This window comes from Chinchilla lanigera, unplaced genomic scaffold (genome assembly GCF_000276665.1).
Source record: "Chinchilla lanigera isolate Chin_1 unplaced genomic scaffold, ChiLan1.0 scaffold00007, whole genome shotgun sequence".
Taxonomy (NCBI): domain Eukaryota; kingdom Metazoa; phylum Chordata; class Mammalia; order Rodentia; family Chinchillidae; genus Chinchilla; species Chinchilla lanigera.
The window spans coordinates 5,017,735-5,041,987 of NW_004955408.1; the positions used below are offsets into that span (position 1 = coordinate 5,017,735).

The following is a 24,253-nucleotide window of genomic DNA, read 5'->3' on the forward strand; positions in this document are numbered from 1 at the left end:
ACACACACACACACACACACACACACACACACACACACACTCCCCTGTTCAGAAAGCCCTACAATGTAAGGGCTTAGAAGCCACAATGTCAAGGTTTGAATCCTGCTTTGACTCATGCATGACACTGGGAGAGCTGCTTGAACTCTGTGTGATTGTCCCTCCCTTTGTAAAACAAGGATAATACCTCTATTAAAAGTTGCAGGGAGGATTAAATAAATAATGCATGTGAAGTTTTAGCACAGTCCCTGGCAAGCAATAAGTGCCAAATCAGGCTCAAGTGTTAATTGTGGAATTTTTCCGCATGTACTTGTTGAAATTCACCCACCTAACATCACCACCTCAACCCCTCTCAGAAGGAAAGCGCCCCAAGTCATTTCTAGTTACTGCATCCAACTTGAAGCCCAAGATCTCTGGGTAACGTTCATTCCTCCCACCTCAATATTCTCCTACCTACAGACTAAATGGTAAATTTACCCACCACCAACACACCCTACTAAATGAGAGAAGGGAAGGAGAATTTCAAGATTATATGGTTTGGAAAGCAGGGAGAGAGAGTTCCATCCTTTGTATGTCCACACACGTTCCCCAGTCCAGAGAGGCAGATGCAAGAAAGACTGGAATTTAGAAGAAAGTATTTTAGGAACAGAAGGGGCAAGGGCAGTGAGCACATTTCTAAGTAAACCAAACACTCCTTGGCCTCAGGAGCCAAGCTTTGCCCAAGTGGTGAGTTCCATGGCTTTAGAAAGTGCAGCATGGCCCGCTGGCCACGTGGGACACCACTTGTCCACTTACAATTAATAAACAGACTTTGATAGTGCAAGCCTGAACAAAGTTACAGGAAGGGAAGCCTGCCCAGAGCAGTCTTTCTCAGGATAGGAGTCCCTTTATACAAACAGGTTGAAACTTATTTGCATGAGACCGGGTATGAAAATGGCATGGAAAGATAAAACCGTGTCCCCTTCTTATTCCTAGGGCAGTGGCTAGAGTGTTCCAAAAAACTAAACTGTGCTCTTCTTCCCAAGATGCTCTGTGCCTTCCTCAGTGTGGTAGTCACACAAAGCAGGCATGGGGTAGGATGACCCAGCATCCCTTACCCAGCCTGCACACCTGATTCCACACCAGTTGAGAGAACTGGCCATTTACGAACAACGTGTGTCCTTTGTCACTGGTTGACACAAGCTACTAGATGCTTTCTGGTGGGAGTATGGCCACACCCAGACGGCTTATTAAAAACACCATGTATTGTGATGGCAATCCAGCCATGGAGGAGAGGCATGCAAGTTAACTGACACGTCTGAGCCTCCCCTTCACTTTGAGATGATTTTTAGATTTCATCTTGGCTAAAGAGACCAGCCCATCTGTCCGGCTTCTGGAGCAATTAGGGAACACAGAATTTGAAAGGCAGAAAATGAAACAAAGAGTGAGAAATGACACCAAGAAAAGGATGCTTCATGCTTTGGATGTGTCTAAAGGAAGAAGAGGTAGGCCTTAGGGAGAGCGCTTGCAGACGCTGGGCCTGACTGGAACACTTCAGAGCTGGAGGGCGGGGCTGCTCTGACTCTGATCTGCTTCATGACTCGCAAGGAGTCAGGGATTAGAGGCCAGAGAGCTGGTCTGCTGAACTTTTCTATCAGCAGCAGAGAGAAAGGGCAAACAACAGGCACAAACTAAGGTGGGCATGTCTTTCTGATACACTGGGAAACTCCCTGAGGAAGGAGAAGATCAAGTCTTTTGAGTCCATGAAACCTCCAATAACAGCCCATTTATATTTCGGCCCACTCAGGACTGGAAGCAGGGCTGATTACAAAAAAGTCATCTGTCTATCCTCTGGTACAGATGCAAACACAATCTCAGTCAGTCCACACAACATCCTACAGAATGGAGACCCATCTTAAAAATGAGAAGATAACAGGAAACAGACAGATTAAGTGATATCCCCAGGCCACACAACCAGTTAAGGACATAATCAGCCTGCTATCTAGTCTAGCTTTCTTTTCACACAACACCCAGGAAGTGTGAGGTGTATTTCTGAGACAGTTGATGGGCTGGAATTTTTGACACATGTTATTATGGTTTATATCAGGAATGTCTCCTCAAAGACCCATGTATTCAGAGGTAGAACTTTTGGAAGGTAACTGGATCAGGAAGGTACTGTGCTCCACAGTGGATCAGTCTACTGATAAATTCAAATTAAATGTACCATTAGGAGGGGAGGGCTGGTGGGAAGAGGCAAATCGCTGGGAGTGTGATCCAGGTATATTTCAATCCCCAGCCCTCTATGCTTCCCTTCTCTTTCTGCTTCCCAAGAACCATGACATGAGCAGCTTTCCTCCCCCACCCAGACCCTCCCACCGTGCCATTCCTTTCTTAGAGCCAGCAGACCATGGACTGAAACTTCTGAAACCATGAGCCGAAATAAACTTCTCCTCATTTGAGTTTTGCATGTCCAGTGTTGTGATTCAGCAACAAGAAAGTGACACAGGGGGTTAAACCAGACTGGGAATTTGGAGCTTGGTTAGGGTGTAAGGCTTCATACCACCTCTTAAGAGAAACAATAAGGAAAAAAAAAGAAAAAAAGACCAAGCAGGGAACAGGGATTTCTGGTAAGGGTGGATGGCCCACTGAGGCACAGAGCATCACCCCAAGGGTGTAGGGAGCAGCTCACACAGAGGAAGTAGACAGGCTCTATGTGCAGATGATTTGATAGCTTTCTGTTAAATCTGGCCAGAGAGGTACTCCAGGAAAAATAAGCATTTTCTATTTATCTCTAAAACTGGCATTCCTTCTTCACTGTAAGATGTCAGCCATTCGAGAACTTCTCCCAGCCCTTTCTCCACAGGATAGGAGAGACCCAAGGCCAGACACCATCTGATAAGCAGCCTCCACCTGGCAGTGGTACTGAGTTAGCCCACTGAGCACCTGATGGTGGGCCCCTGCGTCCATCCAAAGCCAGATGTCACTACACATTGTGCAGGCCCACAGCAGCCTCACGGGGCAGGAAATCCTCTGCCATAATGTCTACAGAGCCCTGGACATGATTATTAGAGGGAGGGGGAGAGGAGGGGCCACGGCCAAGGCTGCCAAGTGGGACATATGTAGTGACAAGTGCTGGACCTGCACGTGGGCCCTGGGGAAGATGGGCTTGCACAGGCCAATGCCACCATCAGAGACCTCAGACCTCCCAGCAGAAAAGACACTGTGCAGGTCCAGAGGGCTACAGGAGAACTTCCCTTTTGCTCCCTGCACATCTCTGAAGCCCATCTCTAAGGCTCCTTTAGTGCCCTTCACATCCATAGCCCAACCCCAAGAAGAGGGCAAGAAACTTCGAGAAGGCCCATCCTGCGGCAGACGCTGTTCTCCCGCTCCTGCCAGCAAAACCTCCTCTCTCGCTAGGGCTGCAGGCATCCCTTGCACAGCCTGCTCCTGAGCTCCTTTCCTTTTTTGCTTTGGAGCAGCCTCTCATTTTGCGCTGCCTGCTCAGCTACAGAACCTATGCTTTGCCTGAATGGTGCTCTTTTCATTCCCACTGCCCACAGCCCGGGGTCCATGAACGTTCCATACCCACTTCCAATCAGATCTCTCTAAAGGAGGAGGCCACTCAAGCTGCCTCAGAATAATGGCCAGACCCAGAGGGCTCTGGAGCAGATTGATGAAGGTGGCTCTGGCTTCTCAGTGGGTGCCACTGGTTGGAGTTCACCACCTGGCCCTTCATTCCATGCATGGCTTCTCTGTGTTCAAGTCCTTAATTTCATTCCTTCCCAGACAGCACAGCTCTACCTACCACAGCGCCCGGGCACATGAGAGATTCTCAAACATGCTCTGCATTAACAAATGGATGTGTGGATAATCTATACACATCCTTAAGGCTTTTTTCCCTCAAGAAGTTTATGTGGTTAGTATAATTTCTGAACTTCTGTATGTCATAATCAGACATTCTGTTGTAGAAAACCCTCTTCAATGGTCATATCTCTCAGACCTGGGTCCCACAGTGTGTACTTTATTTTTTTATGGTGATGTGATTGTATATAGGACTTTTCTCTTGCATTCTTGAAATCTGAAAGTGTTGCCAGACCACCAGAACCTACTGGTTAATCTTAGCACCGCTAAACACGATACACCAAGGACACCTTGTGATGTTCATAAATACATGCAAAGAGCACAATCTACAAAGTATTCTTGCCAAAAATACTGAATCCAAATCAAGGTTCTGGAGCTGACTTCCATTTGGAGGACAGAAGAGCAAGTTAAAGGACACTACTGGGAAGATGACAGACAAATCCAGATGGTGGACATTTTGTGAAATGACTCAGTTTATAAAACATGACAAAAATAGAAATAAAGTGGAAGTGTGCCCTAGATTAAAAGAGACTTTAGAAAAATAACAACTCTTTTAGTTACCTATCACTGCATAACAGATTACCCCAAAATGTAGTGGCTTAAAACAACAATGTAGCTATTATCTCACAGTTTCTGCAGACTAGGAATTCAGAAATAGGTTAGGTAAGTGGTTGAGGTTCAACTCTTTCATGAAATGGTACTGAAGGTGGAAACTAGTGCTCAGATTCACCCGAAGAGTTGATGAGTCTTAGGACACTCTTCCGAGTGGATTCACTCTCATGGCTGGTGAGCTTACCGGTTGATGGCAGGGGTCCTCAGTGCCTCCCTATGTGGACTTTTCCATGGACTGCTTCAACGTCCTTGCAGTGGGTATCTGGCTTCCTCCACAGAGAACTCACCAAAGAGCACAAGATGGAAGAACCAGTGGCTTTGGTGACCCAGCCTTATAACTCTTGTACTCATTTCTGACCCATTCTTATGAGTAAGTCACTAAATGTAGCCTAAAATTTAGAGAGTAAGTTTAGTCTTCATTGTTTGAAAGGAGGAATATTTTTTAAATATGATGACATATTGTAAAACCACCAAGAAAACACATATATGGATTCTGTTTGCATCATGACTAAGACAAACCAATTATAAAGGCATTTTGTAAACATTCAGACAAGATCGGGCATGTTTAGGGTGGTACGGCCATAGACATTTTGGTAAACATTCAGGGAAACTGTATTATGGCTCAGTATTAGATTCCAAATATAATAATTAATAATTGTGTTAGGTATGATAACAGTATTGTAGCTATGAGAGGATGCATTCCTACATTTTTAGGGATGCATACTAGATATACAGAGGGTATAATATGATATAAAATTTGCTTTAAAATACATCAGCAAAAATTAAAAGAAAAGGAACAAAAGGAAAGAAGAAAAAGAAAGAACAAGACAAGAAAAGGGGTTAAAAAAAGCAAATGGGGAAACATTTCAATGACCTATCTGGTGATAGGTACATGAAGAGGGGAGGCTTATTGTATTTTCTACTCTTATATGTTTGAAATTTTTCATACTAAAACTCTTTTCAAAAGTATGAAAAAGTGAAATTTTTCATACAAAAACTCTTTTCAGCCAGGCATTGATTTCATTTCACTACTGTGCCTGGAGCATGGCAGGTTCTTTCAATTTCTATATCCATGTCTTTTCTCAGTTTACTGTTTTCTTCTATAATATCTTGATTTCTTGTATTTCATCTGCTCTGCTCTTTGCTCTAAGTGCCCTGGTTCCTGTGTGTCAAGATCTCCACCCTCAGCCTTCATGTCTACCACTGCAGTCCTCATGGATTCCTTTCATTCAAGGAAAGTAACCTACACGCTTGCTAATCACCTTTGTAGGCAACCAGTGTGGCTGGGCTCTTAGTTTCATATGAAGAAGTAGTCCTCATGACCTCCTTCTTTCCTGACATGCCTCACAGCATGAGAGAAAAGTCTCTCTTCACAAATATCCATCAGAAAGTGACTCTTGGCAAGGCCCAGAAGCACCTCATGCCTGAGCCCATCCCATAGTCAACATGAGTTTAGAAAGAAAAGGCCACAGTGTATTCCACATTGGCTTCTTTTTTCCTGTCATTTTTTTTTTTAACCAAAATGCATGCCTCTCTCTGAACAACCTGTGCTTTATTTTCCTAGTACTAATGATGGAACCTAGAGCCTTACACATGCTAGGGAAGCACTCTGCCACTGAGCTACATCCCTGGCCCTAACTTTTGCCATTTCAAATCTGTGTTTCTGAATCATACTCTATAGGCTGATTATCCCTTATCAGAACTGCTTGGAACAAGAAGTGATTCTGATTTCAGATTGTTTTCAGATTTTGGAAAACTTGCATATACATAATAAGATATCTTGGGGACTGGACCCAAGTCAACTCATTTGTATTCCACATACACCTTATAACATAGCCTGAAGTTAATTTTGTACATTTTAAATAATTTTGTGCATGAAACAGATATGGAATCTTTTGCTTGTAGTGTTATGTTGATGCTCAAAATTTTTAAATTTTGGAGCTTTTGGAATTAGAGGTGCTCAACATGTATCAACAAGCATGTGAGGATTACAACTGTGACAATAAGGACATCATTGCCAACCTGCCAGTGGGAAAGTCTATTTTCTCACAAGTAAGATGGGACCTTGACAAGGAAGTACCCCTCTACCTCCTCATAACAGTGTGGACTTTCAGTAAAAACCCCACAATTTAATATCTTAAACATCAGGGAGGTATTTCCTGAAGACTTGCCCTAGTGCTTCACTTACCTGAAGGGGAATAAAATAAACAAAGCTGAATCATCTGGAGTCACTACACCACCACCAACTCTCCAATTCCGCCAGGCAAGTCCCCAGCCTCTGTGGTGCAAATGCAGAGAAAGACAAGCGGTGGCCAGAACTGTCTGTCATCTACTGTCTACCAGCCCTGGCCTTCGTGCCCTGGGGTGCCAGGTAGGCGGGATTGGACAGTGCTTGGCGGCTGGAGAGGACCAGGAACCAACTGCACAGGGCCTCACACTCCATGCCAAGGAGTCCTCCAAGGGGCCTTGTCCTTTGAGAAAAGGAAACTACGGAGGCTATACTCAGTTATATTCTAGAAAAATATTTTGACCTCCAGGGGGAGGGAAGAATTGAAGGAAGCAAGACCAAATGCAAGAAGGCTTCTTAGGAGATTGTTTATGAAGTCCAGAGTGCCAGTTTTTACTTTGAGTACTGTTCACATGCACAAGTCATTTTAGGCTTTTCTGGACCACAGGCTCCCATGGAAGGGCCAGACATACCTCAGGACACATGCAATTCCCCAAACCCCACCCCATCTTCCATCAAAACAGCAGTAGAGCAAGAGTGAAATTTAAACAACAACCCCGAATCTGCTAATCTGGGAAAAATAAATTATTTTGCAACCCTGGTGCTTTGGTTATCCATCATATATTCCTTGTGCCCCTTCTCGCCACCCACAGCACCCCAGTCCAGACCTGCGGTGCTGGCGGTCTCTGCATGCTAGGGAAGGCAGGAGAGGGCTGGAGAGGGCAGGGAGCAGGCTAAGGCGCTTGCTCCTCCTCTTGCTGCCTACCAGTCCTTACCTTACCTGCAACTTGTTTATATCTAACCTGCGGCTTGGCTCCTGGGGAGAAGTAGAAGATACATTTGCACACGGACACCGGCCTCCTCCATGTTGATCACAGATCCAAACAAGTGAGAGGCTGACGGTGAGGGAAGTCAGGGTTCTATCACAGAGAACACGGGGATTTCACTGTGCATAGGAGGGACGGGGTGGGGACACCCTCAGAGCCTTCCTGAGCAGTGTCTACATTTCCCCAGGCTTAGAATAACCAGATGGCTCTGAGGAGGGCTCACCCTGTCTCTGGTTCCTTAAACAGAAGCATATCATCAGCATCCCCACCAGGCTGCCCTCACTCGTGGCTCCTGCCAAGCTAGAAGTAAGTAAAAATCACCAGGATCCCTCCCCAGCCTTTTCTGTCTTCTCTCCCTCCCACTCTCCCTCACACAGTCCCAGAGCACAGACACTTATTGGATTACAGGCTTCCTAATTAGATTTCCTTGGAGTTTTCTCTTTGAAGAGTTCAGTACACTGAACTGTGAACTTACTGGGCCTTGCTTATTTCCTATAACAGCATTTTGTATCCCAGACCTCGGCCTCCACTTGTGAAGGGCATGGGAGAGGTGTGTTGAGCCTCTCCTCTCTCCTGCCATGACCTGGACACATGTGTTTCGCCAGTGGCTGAGGATGAGTCACATGAATGAGCCTGTGGCCCTGAATAGGCTTCCTAGTCCCTCCTCTTCCTGCATCACCCTCCTCTGCTCGGCCATGGTGGTGCAGATGAGAGTTGCTGTCTTTCTGACCAAAAGGACCTAGTTTGCTTCTGTAGGTGGTAGGGTGGACCCTGATGCTGTCTCGCACCTGCCCCTTACCGGCTACCTCCTTTCTTCTTAGGCAGGGAATGCACTTGTCCAAAACAGGATCATGTTCTCAGGTGGAGCTGGGAGGTGAAAAGAAGGATTTTTCCAGTGGAAGAAGGAAGTGACCATAACACGGACAGCCAAGACCCCAGAGCTGCAGGCGTGGTACATAGGAGCTGCGGATACCCTCCCAGGCCACGCATGATAAACAGAGCCTTTACTTCAATGTCACTGGGAGCCCACTGATCCTACCCACCTTCCTCCTCACTCCTGCCCTGCTCCTTCTGCACAGGACTTTGTGGGGAATCTCAGTTGGGAGCCACAGCGTCCCCAGTGAAGGAAGAAGTTGCTGCCACGGGCACCATGAGGTTGGTGTTCACTGATCCACTGCCTTAGCCAGCCCCATCACAGAGAAAAGGCAGCTGTAGCCCCGCAGCTGCCAGGCAACAGCACGGCTGCTCAGCTGCCTACAAAGCACCTGCCATTTTTACTGAGCACCAAACCCTACTTCCTATTAGACTTGACTCTCAGTTACAGACAACACTAACCCAGAGAGGGAACTACAAATGATCACATGCTGTGTTGAGGATCATCCAAAACTCTGCCATACAGAATCTAAAAAACCAATGAAGCCTTTGATATTTTTTTAAAGTTAAGTGGCTTTGTGATGGAGCAGGCCTGCCCTCGTCATGGAACTGAGCTTGCTGGTGGACACCTGGGAGTGACTGAGTGAGTGAGTGAGTGAGTGAGTGAGTGAATGAGTGGTAGGTGAGAAACAGCTACAAAAGCAACCTCACCACTAGCAGAGAATGGAGGTTCCTCTCAGCTGGGTCTTTAGGAAGATCTCCACATTTACCCTGCCAGTCAGAGGAAAAGCTGAACTCAAACTTCACCTTCTCCGGCAAGAGAATTTCTGAGAAGAGCAGAAATTATGCAGTTGGCCCTTTCTCCATTACTAACCCAGCCATCCTACAATCTAACCTTGGAGCCCTTTTCAATCTTTCAGGTGCCCAGAGAAAGGCAGTGGCCTTCAGGAGGAAGAGCTCACCACCAACTGCGCACAAACCACATTCTGTATACATGATCTCCCTTAATAGATCGTCTCTATTCATCCGTGCAAGCGTACCTTCCTGCTGTGACACAGACACTAATTAGCACCATTTTCCAAATGAGGAAACCGAGATTCAGAGAGCATAAGCAGTCTGCAAAGAGCATTCAGCTAGTAAAGAGAAGAACTGAGGTCTGAGGCACACATAGCTTTTTCTTTCCTGGTACCCAAGGTATTTGCACTTAGTTATATCCCCAACCTTTTTAAAAAATTTTTTACTTTGAGGCAGGGTCTCATTAAGTTGTGTGGGCTGGGCTTAAACTTTTGATCCTCTTGCCTCAGCATCCCAGAAGTGCTGGGATTACAGGTGTTTGCCACCATGCTCAGTTCTTAACTACACAAGACCTTCTAAAGGCAAAAGAGAGCTGTTTCAATCTGTTTCTACCTGGGATTGACACATCTCCAGGTTCCAAGGGTAGCAGAGGCATTCTCTGCTATAAGCTTATGACTAAAGGCCTCCCCTGCCTGGCATTTAATCCATAATGCAAGCCAGACTCATTTTGTTAATGCCTTGATCTTGATATTAAAATGCATGTGACACTCAAACCCATCTCCTCAGTCTGGCCCATATATTGTGCCAACCTTCCCATTCCCCCACCCCAACCCTTCCGCAAGCCATGCAATGTTCACTTGCTGATTGAAATAATGCAATTAGGGGATATAGAAAATCCATTCCACATGGTGCCATCTGCATTCTCTTCTGACAACTAATTTGATTGGCTCTCTGTAATCAATAAAGCACTCACACAGCAGCCGGGTAATTCACCTCAATTTTTCCTACACCATTTATAAGTGAAAAGCACCCTTGGCCTGCTCCTACCAGTGCCCAGCGCCAGGTGGTGAGGCTCTAAGAAAACACGCTCATGAAACAGAGTGAACTAAAGGTGTGTTGCTGCCAGGGGGACAAGGCCATTGCCCACATTGGGTGAGTGGGTGCTCTGGACTGGAAGTAGTGGCAGCAAACCCAGCCTAGGAGAGTTAGGTGAGATCAAGCTGTGTCCATCTGGGAAGAATCTATATCATAAAATTTCTATCACATGGGAGAGTCTGAAGGTCAGTCTCTGAATGAATGGATGGCTAAGAAGGTGGATGGGTGGGTGAATGGGTAGGCACATCAAAAACATACAGAATAGCAAGGGAGGAAATAGGGACAAGCCTAGAAGGCAAATGAGCTGGCCTGATTGAAGTGTATGGAAGACAACCTCTTCCCTCCCGATGAATAGGTTTCCAGATAAGCCTTTGCTGATGGCACAATCCCGGTGGACAATGACCGTATATGTTAGGTTAGATTCCAGAGAAGCAGAGCCTAAAACATGAATCTGAGTTCATGTGGTTTACTCAGCAAATATCCTGCAGAAAAAGGCACGAGGAAGCAGGATATGTAGAACAAGAAGCAAGAAAGGATGCAGGTGCAACTGGGATCAGGCCTCAGCTGGGTTCCGGGCGAGGTCTGAAGCACAAACTACCCCTACTGAGTTGGTCCCCCTGTGAGGCAAGTGGCCTGGGCTGCTGCACTTCCCTTGAGTCCACTGGCTATAGACTGCTCCCCCAAATTGGAGAAGATGGCCAAGCTGCTTAAGCAAGGTGGCTCCCCAAAGGGCGATTCCTGAAGGACTGTGGCCTGTTAGCTGCCGCCACCCATAACACCCAGGAAATGGGAACTCTGGCAGGAATAGGATCAAGACAGGCACCAACAGCACCCACCACATTACATAATGGACAGCAGGGGCCAGAAAGTCCTAAACTCCCAGAGACCCCCCTCTCCCAGAGGGGGAAAGCTGGGGCTCAGACTGTCCCATCAAAAGGTGGGTGTCTGAACTCCCGCCCTGGGCACATCTCACAAGCTGTTCTTCACAAAGCCACCTAAGAAGGGCACACTCACTCAGCGCGACCTCTCTCTCTTGATCCTCAGGACCGAGTGGTTTAGGAGATGTTTTCACGTTTAAGAAGACATCCAGGTAAGTTGGCTTCTGAGGTCTTTGGAGAACTCCATCATGCTCCATTCCCTAGAGCCACCACCTCCCTGGGACAAAGAGCCCCGCATCACAATGGACCGCACGGCATGTACCTCTGCTTCCACACCCTAAGAAAGGTAAACATGAACACGGCATTTTATCATGTGGCTTGCACGGGTTAACATAGCAGCACGGTGGACCTGTCCCTCTTCCACCTGAGCCCGTGAACTGGAAGCCATGCAAGCCCTGCAGTGTCCCTGCAGGAAAAGTGTGCCTGGAGCACAGCTGTTTAGGAGAACACCTGCCTAGAGGACAAGAGTACACACCGAGAAGATCAAAAGCCACAGGCTGAAAGAGGACTCTTGTCGAGAGGATTTATCATCATCCCACTGGAAAGTCTCCCTCCAGCATGATTTGTTTGCTGCTTTTAGATTCTCTGAGACTAGCAAAGAAAATGTTTGAATATTCCTTTTATTCAGATGCAAAACAAGAAGTCTATTAAAGGAGTCAACTCTCACAGGAAGAAATATACCAGAGGATAAAATCCTTCCTGCCTCCCAGGAGCCAAAAAAACAAATGATAGCTCAGACTCGGGAAGACCTGCGCCATCTGAGGTGAAGCCCCAAGACAGCAGGCAGTCAGAACCCCTGTTTACCAAAAGGGGTGGCTAAGAAACTACAGAAGGTGAGAAACCCAGGTTGGAGGGCAAGCCAGCGGCAAGACCTGGCCTAGAATCCGGGAACTTAGACAGTCCTTCTCCCACAAAGCTTTTCTTCTTGGTAGAAAATCTTCACCCACTACTATCTGTAACACAGTGATCTGGTGACTTGTTCAGCTTTTCCAAAGGATGTTATCTGGGGTGTCACCATTGATCAAGGTCCAGTGACTTTAAATGCAAACTGGGCTCAAGTGCTGATAGCCCACACTACCACTGCCTTCGTGGCAAGCCACTTCGCTTCTCTGTGCTTTGGTTTCTCTACCTGAATAAAAAGGCAGGTGATGAATGATGACGATCTCAGGGGTTATGTGAGGGTTACATAATACAGTTCATACGAAGGGCACACAGTGGCTTCCTTTCGATCTAATGGTAAATTTTGAACTAAGTGATAGCTACTGACACTTACCGATCTAAGTTGTTGTTCTTATAATTATCTGTGAATAGATACTACCAGGCAAAGATATGGGCAAATTCAAGTCACGTCCTTCACAAATTCTAATGAACAGTTGTTGTTTGCCTTCCTAAATCAATCCCCCTAAAGAGCTCCTGGTTTCCATTTGGCTCCCAAAAGCTAACTGTGCCCTAAGGAGAGTTTATGAGCTCCTGCTGTCCACCAGGGATTAGCTTAGGGATGGTCACATAATCCAAGCCAGTACGGACAGAGTGAGTCTAAGGGACTGCTAGGAAAGTTGAGGCAAAGATCTTTCTACTTCCTGGTAGACCTGGAGGAGGAAGCCTGCAAATGGCTGGTAACCATTTAGGAAAGAAGCTGTGTCCTTGGTGACATCGCTGGCTTCCTGGGGAAATCCTCACCTAAACTTACATCCAGTCTTTTCCGTTAACTGAACCAGTACATTTCCTTCATGATTTAAGCCAGTTTTACTTTAGGGAGGGGTGGAGAAGGTCACTTGCAAACCAAAGGTTTATAACCAGGACGATGGTCTTAAAAGCCAAAGCCCCAGCTTCCCCTTTTCTAAGTCAGAACTTTGCTCAGCACAGCTGGCACTACGGTCTTCAGATCAAACAGCATGGGTCCCCCGTTCCTGTAAACCCTGGGTCAGGACCAGCATTCTGTGGTTTCTAACCCCGTGTCAGGGATAAGCCAGCTCCTGCTGTGTGATGAGTGCCTCACATAATCGAGGCTTTGATCTCCTGAAACCTTCGGCCCCCACTGTGAGGCAAGGTGCTGCAGACGAGGCTGTCACCAGGCACTGAGACATCCCTTTGTAGGTCCTGCCCTGGTACAGCGTGTGGGCGATGACACCATCAAGGAGAGGATGCTGCAACCCAACTCAGCTCTTTTCTCCAACAGAAATCAAAGCTCGGGCTCTCCACTCTTCTCCCTAGGAGCTCAACATCACAACACCCAGGACAAAAGGCCATATTACCAGCTTTGCAGATTCTCCTCCATCTGTTTCCCCCTTTGTGCTGTCTGAGCTGAATGTAAGCAAGCCTGGCGTGGACTGAAATGCACCCTTCCTGCTCCCTGAAGTGCCGAGGAGATGTGGAAAGGCTGAGCAATTTCCTCAGGGTGGTTTAAAGATTTCACTTGGGTTTCCATGGTAATTTTACAGAGCTGGCACTCAATAGGTGTTTGCTGGACTGAATTTATTGAAGAGTAAAAGTGAATTGGGTAGTCCCGTACCTAGACTGTATAGAAAATTCCTTGGATCATCAAAGAGACAGGCAGGGAGTTAAAGGCAGAGCAATTCTACCAGCAATCAGGTTGAGGCTGTTTGTTTTCAGGAGGGACAACTCAGCCCTGTTCCTTTTCCCTATCTGTACCAGGAAGATGGTGCTGCTGTAAGAAACCAGAGGGGCTTGAGTCAGAAGCAAAAACCCAGTTTTAAAAGATACGCTCACTCCTGTCCTAACCTCCTCTGGAACTGCAGGGGCATTTCCAGAGTGAGGGAACTCACTCCTCAGAGAAGGCAAAGCCCTCTGATTGGAAATACCCCCAGGGCCCTCTGTGGACCTAACTTCCCTTCCAACTGGAGGATACGCAAGCTTTGCCTTTATTGGAAAATGTTTTAGACCCAGATTAGAATTTAACAGGCAAAATAGCTGAATAAGAGCAAAAAGTGAAACAGCCCCAGCCCCAACAGGGAATCAATAGCACGTAAGTCAATAAGCACATAAGGAGAAAAGCCACAGAAGTGCTTGGGGACAGGGGAATGGGCTGTGTTAAAAAGTAAAGATCCATTTATAGTATATACATAAATTAATGCTCTTTTAGCCAGAAATGCAAGCAAACACAAATGCCACCTCTTGCAAGCAGGCTAAAGCCTATGACAGGTGGGCTGCATTGCCAATAAACTACATCTTAGGCAGAAATGTCAAATTAAACATTGATTGCAGCTTGCCTTACCCTTTGACCCCTCAAGCTCATCAAATTCATCCATAAAGGCTTTGTTCAGGGTCAAAGCTGCCTGGCAGATTCATCCATGAACCAACTCCTGCTCCATTTGCTAAAACTGCCATTCAGCTTTGTTAAAACTACGAACTGTCACTTTGTCAATAGGTACAGCCCATTTCTGAGGTCAGGTCGATTCCAGAACAAAGTTTTGAGTGACAGCATTTCCCCTGGAGGGGTTCCAGGAGCGCTTGCTTCTGCATCCCCCTCACGTTACTGACAAACAAGTTCCCCATGATGGATATACCTGCAATTAATATTGAAGGGACAGTTAATGATTTCAAGGCACCGCTATATAGACCTCATATTTCAAATTTAAAACTCTCCTTTCAAAGTAGGATTAGTTTTCAAAGCCCATAAATGAATGCTAATATATTAGGCAAAATAAGTTTTTTAATGCTTTGGAAAATAAAGCAAAGAAAATTAATATTAAGGATCTGCTCAGTTGAGACAACCCCATTATCCTTGAGACACTCACAATGAGGCTTTGTACCAAAGCCTTGTCTTGTCGGCCCTTGTTTCAAAGGATTTGAGATCCACAAATCACAGATTCAAAAGCAGCAGATACATACATCATTCTGAACAACACATCAGTTAGCAAGCACACTTAAGTGCATATGTAATTCTCTCTCTCTCTCTCCCTCTCTCTCTCTCTTTCTCTCTCTTCTTTAGTCCACTGGAGATTATAAATGAAAGTTCATGAAACTACATGACTCTGTCCTCTCAGAGAGACATGTGAAGGTAGCTATTTGAATATTTCTTCTAAAGAAGAATTAAGAATGTGCAAAGCAAAAGAAAAATGCATTTAATAACCAAATCAGAAAAATCAGTTTGCTTCTTGAATCTGGGGAAATTGCTTTCCACATTTTCCCGAAGGCAGAAAAAAAAAATAATTTCTGGCCCAAAAAGCCAGACAAACTGCTAGCAGGTACCAAACAAAACAGTGATTTCAGGCTAAATAAAACAGAACCAGAGTAGACAGAAAACCACTATGTACTGTACCACAAAAAGACATTGACTCTATGCAAACAGCTGTTCTGATTTCACCTAGAAATCAAAGAGAAGCCAGATAGACAACTTAGATAATAAAAATGACAAAACTAACTATTGAAAAATCACAGTGGAGATCACTGCTAACTGCTAAGCTGCCTAGTTCAGCTCTGAGAGTAGGTGTCGAATTAAACACTGATTTAATAGAATAGGTGAGAAGCCCCTGCCGCAGGTTTCCTGGAGGGCTTGGAGAAGACACTGCAATAACTCCTCCTGTCCACAAGAGGCACTGTGAGAGTAGATAAGAAGCTTCTCTACAATCACAGAGCACCCAGTCTCTTGCCATGCCATTCTTTGACATGCCACTCCTTTCTATTGTTTACATTGCTCTAACATGGACCTCTCATGCAGTCACCTTCAAGGACTGGGTCCTTCTATCTCCCACAGCAGTGGGATCAGGGAGGACAGGGCCTGGAAACCTAATGCATAGGGACCAACCGAGGCACATTTGCCACCCAAACTATAGTGTTAAAAAATAAATAAATAAAGCTCTTCATTTCCAACTTTCTCTAGCTAGCTTTGAGAGCCCACTGAAGATAAAGGACTATGCCGAGAGAACCCGAACCCAACGATTCTCTCAGAGCTCTGGCACCTCGTAATTTAGTGACCCTTTACTGAAATGTTCATCAATCCTGATTGCAAATCCCGTAACACAGAGCAACAACTGTTAGTAACAACCTCTTGCTGTGCAGAGACACTGGTTCTCCCAGATTTATGCTCACAATAAATTTCTTCAACTTTCCACCCCGACCAAAGAATGTGTCCAACATGAGGCTCTCAAGGCCTATTACCACCAATTAAAAAAACAGGTTAAGAGAGTAGGTAAACCGAGATAGATTATGTAATCAGGCGCTAATAAGACCTAGTGATTAGAGAACAAATCTGGGTTAATTTTCTTTTTGTTTCTATTAGCACCTACAAAGCTGCTGGGAAACGTCTTAATGTCCACGGTTGTCCTTCCCAACCTCCCCCTTCCACCTAGTTTGTGTCCTGGCCCAGATCTCAAGGGAAGCCTGGAGAGGGGGTCTTGTTGAAGTGACACTGGAGAGTGATTTTCAACAGATTTGGTGGGTGATAGGTGAGGAGTTTCAAGGCAGTGAAATGACCGAGGTATTCAGTTTTAAACCCCCAAACTCTGCCTTCAGCCAGCTGCTCCCTGCCTCTGAAGTCTCTGGGAGGAATCTGGGCCTGGAAGACAACAGGCAGTTTCTAAATGGCTAACTAGGGACTTGCAGCCCCTCCCCATGAGCTCCTCAGGGAGTGGGCAGACTGGCAAGGTAGACAGTGCCCTGGCATTTCTCCTGACACACAGGCAAATGTGACATTCGGACCGGTTCAGGCCTTCTGAAGGTGGGGACAGCGGCCCAGCCTTGCCTACCCAACCAGCCGGTGAAAAGGCAAACTGAGGCAGAGTTGAGATTATGAGTGATCTCCAAAGGAGACTCCTGTGGTAGTGAGGGCTGGATACCCAAACGAATGGGCCACAGATCCTTAGAAATGACTGGAATAAGACATAAGGCAGAAACGCTTAAGCCTGGCATTGTGACAGCTCAAGAGCAGACATAGGAAACTATGGATGCTGAGCCACTTCTCCAGGGCAGAGTATCTGGAGCCAAGACCTGGCCACAGGCTGGAGACAGTGAGGTACAGGGTGGAAGATCTTCCCTGGGAAGGGGTTGATATGGGTAGATAGTAGATCCAAGCTGCTGATCATATGCGTCAACCCCCAGAGGCAAAGGCCATTGGTTGGGCTCCGGGTCCATGAGGAAATACAGTGATGAATGAACACCAGAGAGGGCAGTAGGAACAGGTGGGCCAAGCAGTTCAGGGTAGCGGCAGTGAGAAGCCTGAGTGTGTGAGTTAAGCCATAGTACTCTTTCCAGGAGATACCCACAGAGTGGACTTTAAAGAGGTCAAGCTTCACTCTGACACTAACCTGAGAGTTCCAGCCAATGCTACTACTCCCCTATTCCTGAGCCAGAAAATGTGCTTCCCCACCCAGTAAACAGCTGCAGGGGCATATGGGTAGGTGTAAGCAAAGACCCCATTCGCCACCTTAGCCAAACATGTCTGAGTAGTGCACAACCTGATCATGGGCCCAGCTGCTAAGTGACATAACAGCCACGGCCAAATGTGAAGGACTGAGGCCTACCCACACGGCCCTGAGCCCTAATGACATGTCACATTTGGCTTTTTCTAGGCCTCCCACACTCCGCAGTGGGGGTGAAGCAGGGATTACTGGCTTGCTAAACTACCCAGTTAGGGTACTGCACTCAGAACCAGCCTGGTAGGGACTGACAGCCACACTCTGCCTTTCCCCCGTTTCTGCCACTTTCCTCAGTCCTGTTGCAAGGTGGAGGAGTAAAAAATAAAGACATCGCATCATTGCTAAACCACCCCGAGCCTTAGAAATGACTGGAGTAAGACGCACGGCAGAAATGCTTAAACCTGGTATTAGAATAGCTCAAGAAACATTGTGAAAATCTCATAACAAAATGCATTTAATCCACTTCTTTCTTAAGTTAAATGTGTTCTGCAGAAGGGAACAAGCCTCCAAATCCTCTTCTCCCCAGGTTCCCAATCCAGAGCCACAGAAATTCACTCCTCTACAGCATGAGCTGACTACAGATTACTGGGAAGTCTGGAAGGAAGAGAGTGAATAAAAGTCTATCCTGAGATAAGAATCAGTTGACGCTAGATGAGTTTTCCTCAAAACAGTGTCAGAAGACAATACTGGGAAGTACAGGACCAGAGGCACCCCATGAAATAAATCATCTTTTATGGTAGGTGCTGACCTACTAATTACCTACGAAATCCAGGGCAGGTGCTGACTCCACCAATTAATTATTCAGAAAGGCCCAAAGCAGTGGAGAATTAATGCAAAGCACTGGTGGGAGGAAAAATATGGCACAATTTTGGTGCCCATTTCCTCCTAATCCTGGTCTCCAGGGATGTTTGCCCTGTCAGGGAGTGAAGAGATTTGCCATCTGCCAGCTCGCCCCACCTCTACCCCCGCCCAGTCCTCGAGAGTGTGTGTAGACCCGGAAGGGACACGACAGGGTTGGTATAAGCAGAAGCATCACCATGGGTGAGGACAGCTCTGTCTCTCTCAGACAGTCAGGTCACAGCCCATGAGAAAGGAAAAGTGCAAGAGGAAACAAGGCCCTCAAATAAGAGCAAGAACCTCACCTCGAGTGCACTGAGAGACTGGCCTCTTCCCTGTGGTGAGCTTCTCCTGTGACACTCAGCCTGTGGGTTTCTTCTGTTAAAACATGCAGAAGGCCTTGGATCCAGTGCCCGGCAGAGAGTGAACCTCATCATACCATTTCTCTTATTGGTCCTTGCCTCCAGGACCCCTCCTCCCACAGCCACAGGGCCAAGGCGCAGGGCACAAACTCCCTGTGCTTGATCTCCGATCTATGCCAAGATCAGAAAGCCATGGCCCTAAGAACATACCCCTATCCCTGCCCATTGAGCAGCCCCTCCACTTAGTTCCTCTGCGGACCTCTCTTCACTTTCACTGCAAAAGACACTTGGAGTCCTTGCCCTCTGCTGTGGTTTCACTGTGAAGTGTCCCCCAGAGACTCATGGATTAGAGGCTTGATCCCCGGTGTGCAGAAGCGAGGCCCAGAGAGAGGTCTGGATCATGAGGGCACCAACTTTGGCAATGGATTAACGAGCTCGTAGCTGAATCAGCTATTAGGAGACGGGCCCGGTCTGAGGAAGCAGGTTATTAGCGATATGCCTTTGAAGCGTAATTCTCATTCCAGCCCCCTCCTCTCTCTCTGGTTGTTTTGCTCTTTCCCTGCTTCCTGGCTGCCAGGAGGTGAGCCACTTTCCTTTGATCTGCCTTCTGCCATGATGCTTCTGCCTGGGAGCCAGCTGACCATGGACTGACACTTGGAACCAGAGCTGTAATAAACCTTTCCTCCGTCTAGTTGTGTCTGTCAGGTGTTTTGTCCCAGCTGTAAAAAGCTGACTAACACACTGTCTCTGCCCACCCCCTAATTCCCATCCTTCTCATCCTTCATCTTCCTATACACTCCACCTCCTCATGAAGCCTCTTCTGACCCAACTGCCCCCAAGCCCAGCCCTCGGGGATGTCCATCCTCAGAGGGCCTCCCTGCTACTCGTGCTTGTCCCAGAGGCCCTCAAGCAAAAGCTCTCACTCCTCAGACTCCAAGGAGGCCCCAGGAAGCAGGACACAGCCCACTGGCCCATGTTAATACTTCTACAAGTCATTCAAGCTAAGAACAAGATACTCCGGAAGAATTCCATCTCTCAGAAGGTGGTACCTATTCATCAAAGTCAATACTTAGGGTATTTCAGAATCAGTTGTCATTCTAGTGGCCTCATTATCAAATTCTCATCTTGTAAATATATTCCTCTGGGACTAAGAACTGTTTCTTCTCACTATCTAAGGAAACAGAGAAATACTAGTGTTGAATGGAACAGTTGTCAAATCTGGCTTGGGAGTGCCCCATAGAATAGGAATTAAACGTTTTCTTAATCTAGCCATATTGAACAGGCGAGGTTGCTATGTCCAGTCATTAGAGAGACAGATGCTCCCTCGTTCCGTGGGGCAGCTATAACAAGAGGCACAAACTCCCGTGGCAGATGGAGGGGAAGGGAGAAGGATCCTCATAAACAAACTGGAATTATTGACTGTCTGAAAGGTGTTGGGCAAAATAGACTGTACCTAGGATGAATAGTCTCTTACAAAATGCTTTTGGGAGACACAACACCCATTTTCCTTTCTCCACCCAAAGCTATCTTCCAGGGGAAGGCAGAACACCTGTTTCCCCTGAAAGCTGTCTGGAGTGGTGCGTGGGTTTTGGAATCTTTGTCTAACAATGTCTAATGGGTCAGCTGCTAATGGAGTCAAACAAAGGCAGACTCACGGAGGGGTCGGCAATGTCATGCTTTTTCCTCATCTCTGCTTTTAATGGAGGCCAGAGTCTCAGGGGTGGCAGAGGCTGCTAGCACAGTGGCAGCCACTGTGCAGGTCTTGTCCTCCCAGGCACACACCCGAGAAGGCTGCCCATCTGAGATGTGAAGCCGTGCAAGGATCCAAAAGGGTAACAAAGTGGGTAGAGCAGCAGAGGGAATGGGTTGGCTTTGCCCTACTTGTTAAAATCACTCTCTCAGCATTGAATCCTTGGACGGAGGCCACATTTGGGGTAGAATATTAGAAACCAAAGGAGCATCTCAAGCTCCAAAAAGCAAAACCACCAGCTTGTAACAAACACAGAACCTCTGTGGACTGCTAGCTCAGCACCCTGGGAGCCAGCATGAAGGCAGCAAAGGCAACCACACTCTGGCTGATCCTCTGGTATTCCAGTAGCCCCTCGGCCATGATCCCCCTCTCGGAACAGATTTCCCTTCCCAGCAGTAGTGGAAAATAACAGAGAGAAAAGTCCTTTTCCATTGTATACATAACAATGATTCTCTGTCACTATGCAGGGGTTGTGAGGACAGTGGGGTACGAGACGAGGGCCAGTGCTGGCTACACAGATGCCCAGAATGGCACCCAGAGAAAATCTACAACAGCCTGCAACCCACCAGTTGGCTTTCTCTCCTAATTAGGTCAAGTGTGCTGTTATTTTCTCAAGCCCTGAGCCCCATACCTCTGTGCTTTATGTGAACGTTGGCTTGCAAGGAAGAAAACACAAGAGCTCTTTCTGATTCTCACAAAAAGTGAGTCTAACTAGCGTGGTCATTGCAAAGTAACCTCTGTAAAGGAAAACCGCACCATGATGAGCCAGTTGACTTACAGAATCACAGAAATTAAATGTGTCATAACAACTTTAAAAAAAGCAATTCACAGCAAAAGCCAAAAAGGCAATAGAGGGACCACAGACTAAAGAAACAGCCTTCTCCTATGCTCTCTGCCCAGCGTCCAACCCACAAGAAAAAGCCATTTAGAAGCCACATACAGCTCCTTCTGCTGGGAGAATGAGACCCTGCCTAGAGCCACACGAGCAAGGGATGGGCGTGTGGCCACTGGCAGATGTGGTCACTTCTGGCCAGTGATGTTGCAGTCCTCCTCACTGAGGCATTTTCTTCCAACTTCCCTGAAATAAAGGAAAAGGGATCCAAGAGTTGTCAGTCCTGGGGGACTCATGGTGTCTGACTCCCCAACCAAACTGGCCACCCAGTAGCTGGAGAAGACTCACAGATACCAGTGCAAGCCGCTGAGTTAAGCCAGGACTGCTACCAGAGACTAGCACAGGGGGCTGGGTGGCAGGGTCCATCCAGCTGTGGCACCCAGTAGCTCTTTGATCTTAGGCTTATCCCTCTTCTCCCTTGGGCCTTTGTGTCCGTGTGTGTGTGTGTGTGTGTGTGTGTGTGTGTGTGTGTCTGTCTGTCTGTCTGTCTGTCTGCCTGCCTATCTGCCTGTCTATGTATACAGTGACCCAGAGGGTCTGGGTCAGACATTCTCTGACTATACCTAACCTTTCTCACTCAACTCTGTAGCATGAGGTAATGAGTGGTTGTCTGCAGGCACAGAAGCACCACGAATCATCGTGTAACCAGTGGTTCAAACCACAAACTGTGGATGCAGAAAAATCAGGGTGCAAACCCTAGCTATGCCCCTTAATTTCTCTATGCTACAGTTTCCATAGCTATGAGATGGGGTAAGGAGAATGCAATAAGAAAGTGTCTGTATGTATTAGCCTAGTGATTAACAGCAGGGAGCCACCCAGGAAGTTCCACTATTTCGCAACACCCCTGAGGGTGCTGACCCAAGGTCCTCTGCCAACACAAGAGACAATTTATACACAGCACACAAAGGAATCAGAAGCAGACAGAAGAATCAGACTTACAGTTCAATCAGCCAACCCTAGCCAAAATGGCCAACTGGAAACATCTCAGGGAGCCTATGCATAATTCTGTAATAAATTAGTGAAGAAACAAATATAAGCTATCATCTTTTACTGAATATGAATTTCATTAGGAAGAATATTCTCAAAACAGAACTTGTAATGATTAAAATTTCACATTGTACACACACACACACATACACATACGAACACAGAGAGATCAAATTGTCCAGATAAAATTTCAATCTGCAAATATTTGTCCAGGAAAATTGGATTTGATAGAAACAATGGTGACAAAAGAAAATTCACAATGGCAGAAGTTATAAAGGATACAATTTGATTGATATATTAAATCCTCTCTACACAATTTATGGAAAATAGAATTAAAGTTACTGCAAATAATTTTGGTAAAATAAAAGTATTAGGAATAAACTTACTAGACAGGATAGGAACTGATCATAGCTTAATGAAACTCACTTAGAAAATTCACTACATTTGCTTTCATAAACACCAAAATGGTCCCACTCTGGAGAAAAAAATCAGAGCCCACTAGAGGGCAGTATTCTGGACTCAGTGGTACACAGAGGGAGCTGATCTGGTTGATTCTGCTCTAACTCCAGAGCCTACCACTTGAGGTGGCCATGTATGGACACTGCCCATGTTCCCAGCATTCTCCAGCACCATCCATGATCCCACCTGCTTTTCCAGTCATCCCTCCCGCCACTGCCCCGCCCTTTAGTTCACCTGGATGACTCTTTATCTCAGCTCCTCACAGCAGCATTCTTGCCGTGTCCTGCTTCCTACCCTGCCTTCAAGCCCCAGGCCCAGCTCCTCTTCCTTCCCCTCTGTGGCTTCCATCCCTCTTGCCATTCTCATAAGCTTCCCCTACCAAAGCCATCAATGACCTCTATGTTGCCAAACCAAACAGAAACTCTCGGACTGCCAGTGTACAATGTGAGGCGGCACAGTCACAGATTCTGGGGATCAGGACAAGGCCGTCTTTGGTGGTCATTCTTCAGCCTCTCACAGCCTCTGAGAGAAATACTTGCCAACATCTGAGGCCAAATCCCTATTCTCCAACCTTATAATGTTTTTCTGAGTTGTGGACCGTGATCGTTTGGCCGTTTCCTCCGTTGTCCATGGTGGGCAGCGTACACTGCCTGGTCCCATCAGTGTCGGCCATGTGACTTGTCTCACCCAACAGAAGGTTAGCGGAAGTGACGTGAACAAGTCAGATGTACTGAGTTGAACCACATTCAAACTAGATTTGTTTTGTTTAACTTAATAGAATTAAGATATTATCATCTTAATGCACACTCCATATATCCATTTTGTTCTCTATGAAGTCTTCAAGATTCAGTGCATATTTTATACGCAGTGCATCTCAGTTTGGACTAGTCACATTTCAGTGCTCCACAGCCATGTGGGTGGTGGCTAAAGTACTGGACCATACGAGCGATATGGGATGATACCGGATGATACCTCTAGCTTTAGAAATGTGGGGTACTTTAAGCCACAATTTTCCTCTCCAGGTCTGAGTCTTAACTAAACGCTGAGAAAACAGGAAGAGTTTGGCCTTTGTTATAAATGTTTGCCCAGCTAACAGAGCCCAGTTGTGGCACCCTTCGGGAGCACTCAGAATGGTAGGAAGGAGGGTTGGGGTTACCCGAGCTGTCTCTCAGAAGGAGTCAAAGAAACTGAGAAACAGGGGCTGGGGATTTAGCTCAGTGGCAAAAGCGCCTGCCTGGCAAGCGCAAGGTCGTGAGTTCAGTTCCCGGTACCGGAGAAAAACCAAAACCAAAAAAAAAAAAAAAAAAAGAAACTGAGAAACACAGACCTTGGAGTACCTCAGACACTAGTTAATTCAGGAACACGTCATTTGCATGATTTTTGCA

General features: G+C 46.5%; 1 long non-coding RNA gene across 1 annotated transcript in view; it reads right to left on the reverse strand.

Moving 5' to 3' along the window:
- The window catches only part of LOC106147235, a 64,865-nt gene extending 53,465 nt beyond the window's left edge, over window positions 1-11,400 (reverse strand). The window contains exon 1 of the long non-coding RNA XR_001232006.1: window positions 11,281-11,400. This is a non-coding gene — a long non-coding RNA (uncharacterized LOC106147235). The remainder of the gene's footprint in view (window positions 1-11,280) is intronic.
- Window positions 11,401-24,253: the final 12,853 nt, after the last annotated feature.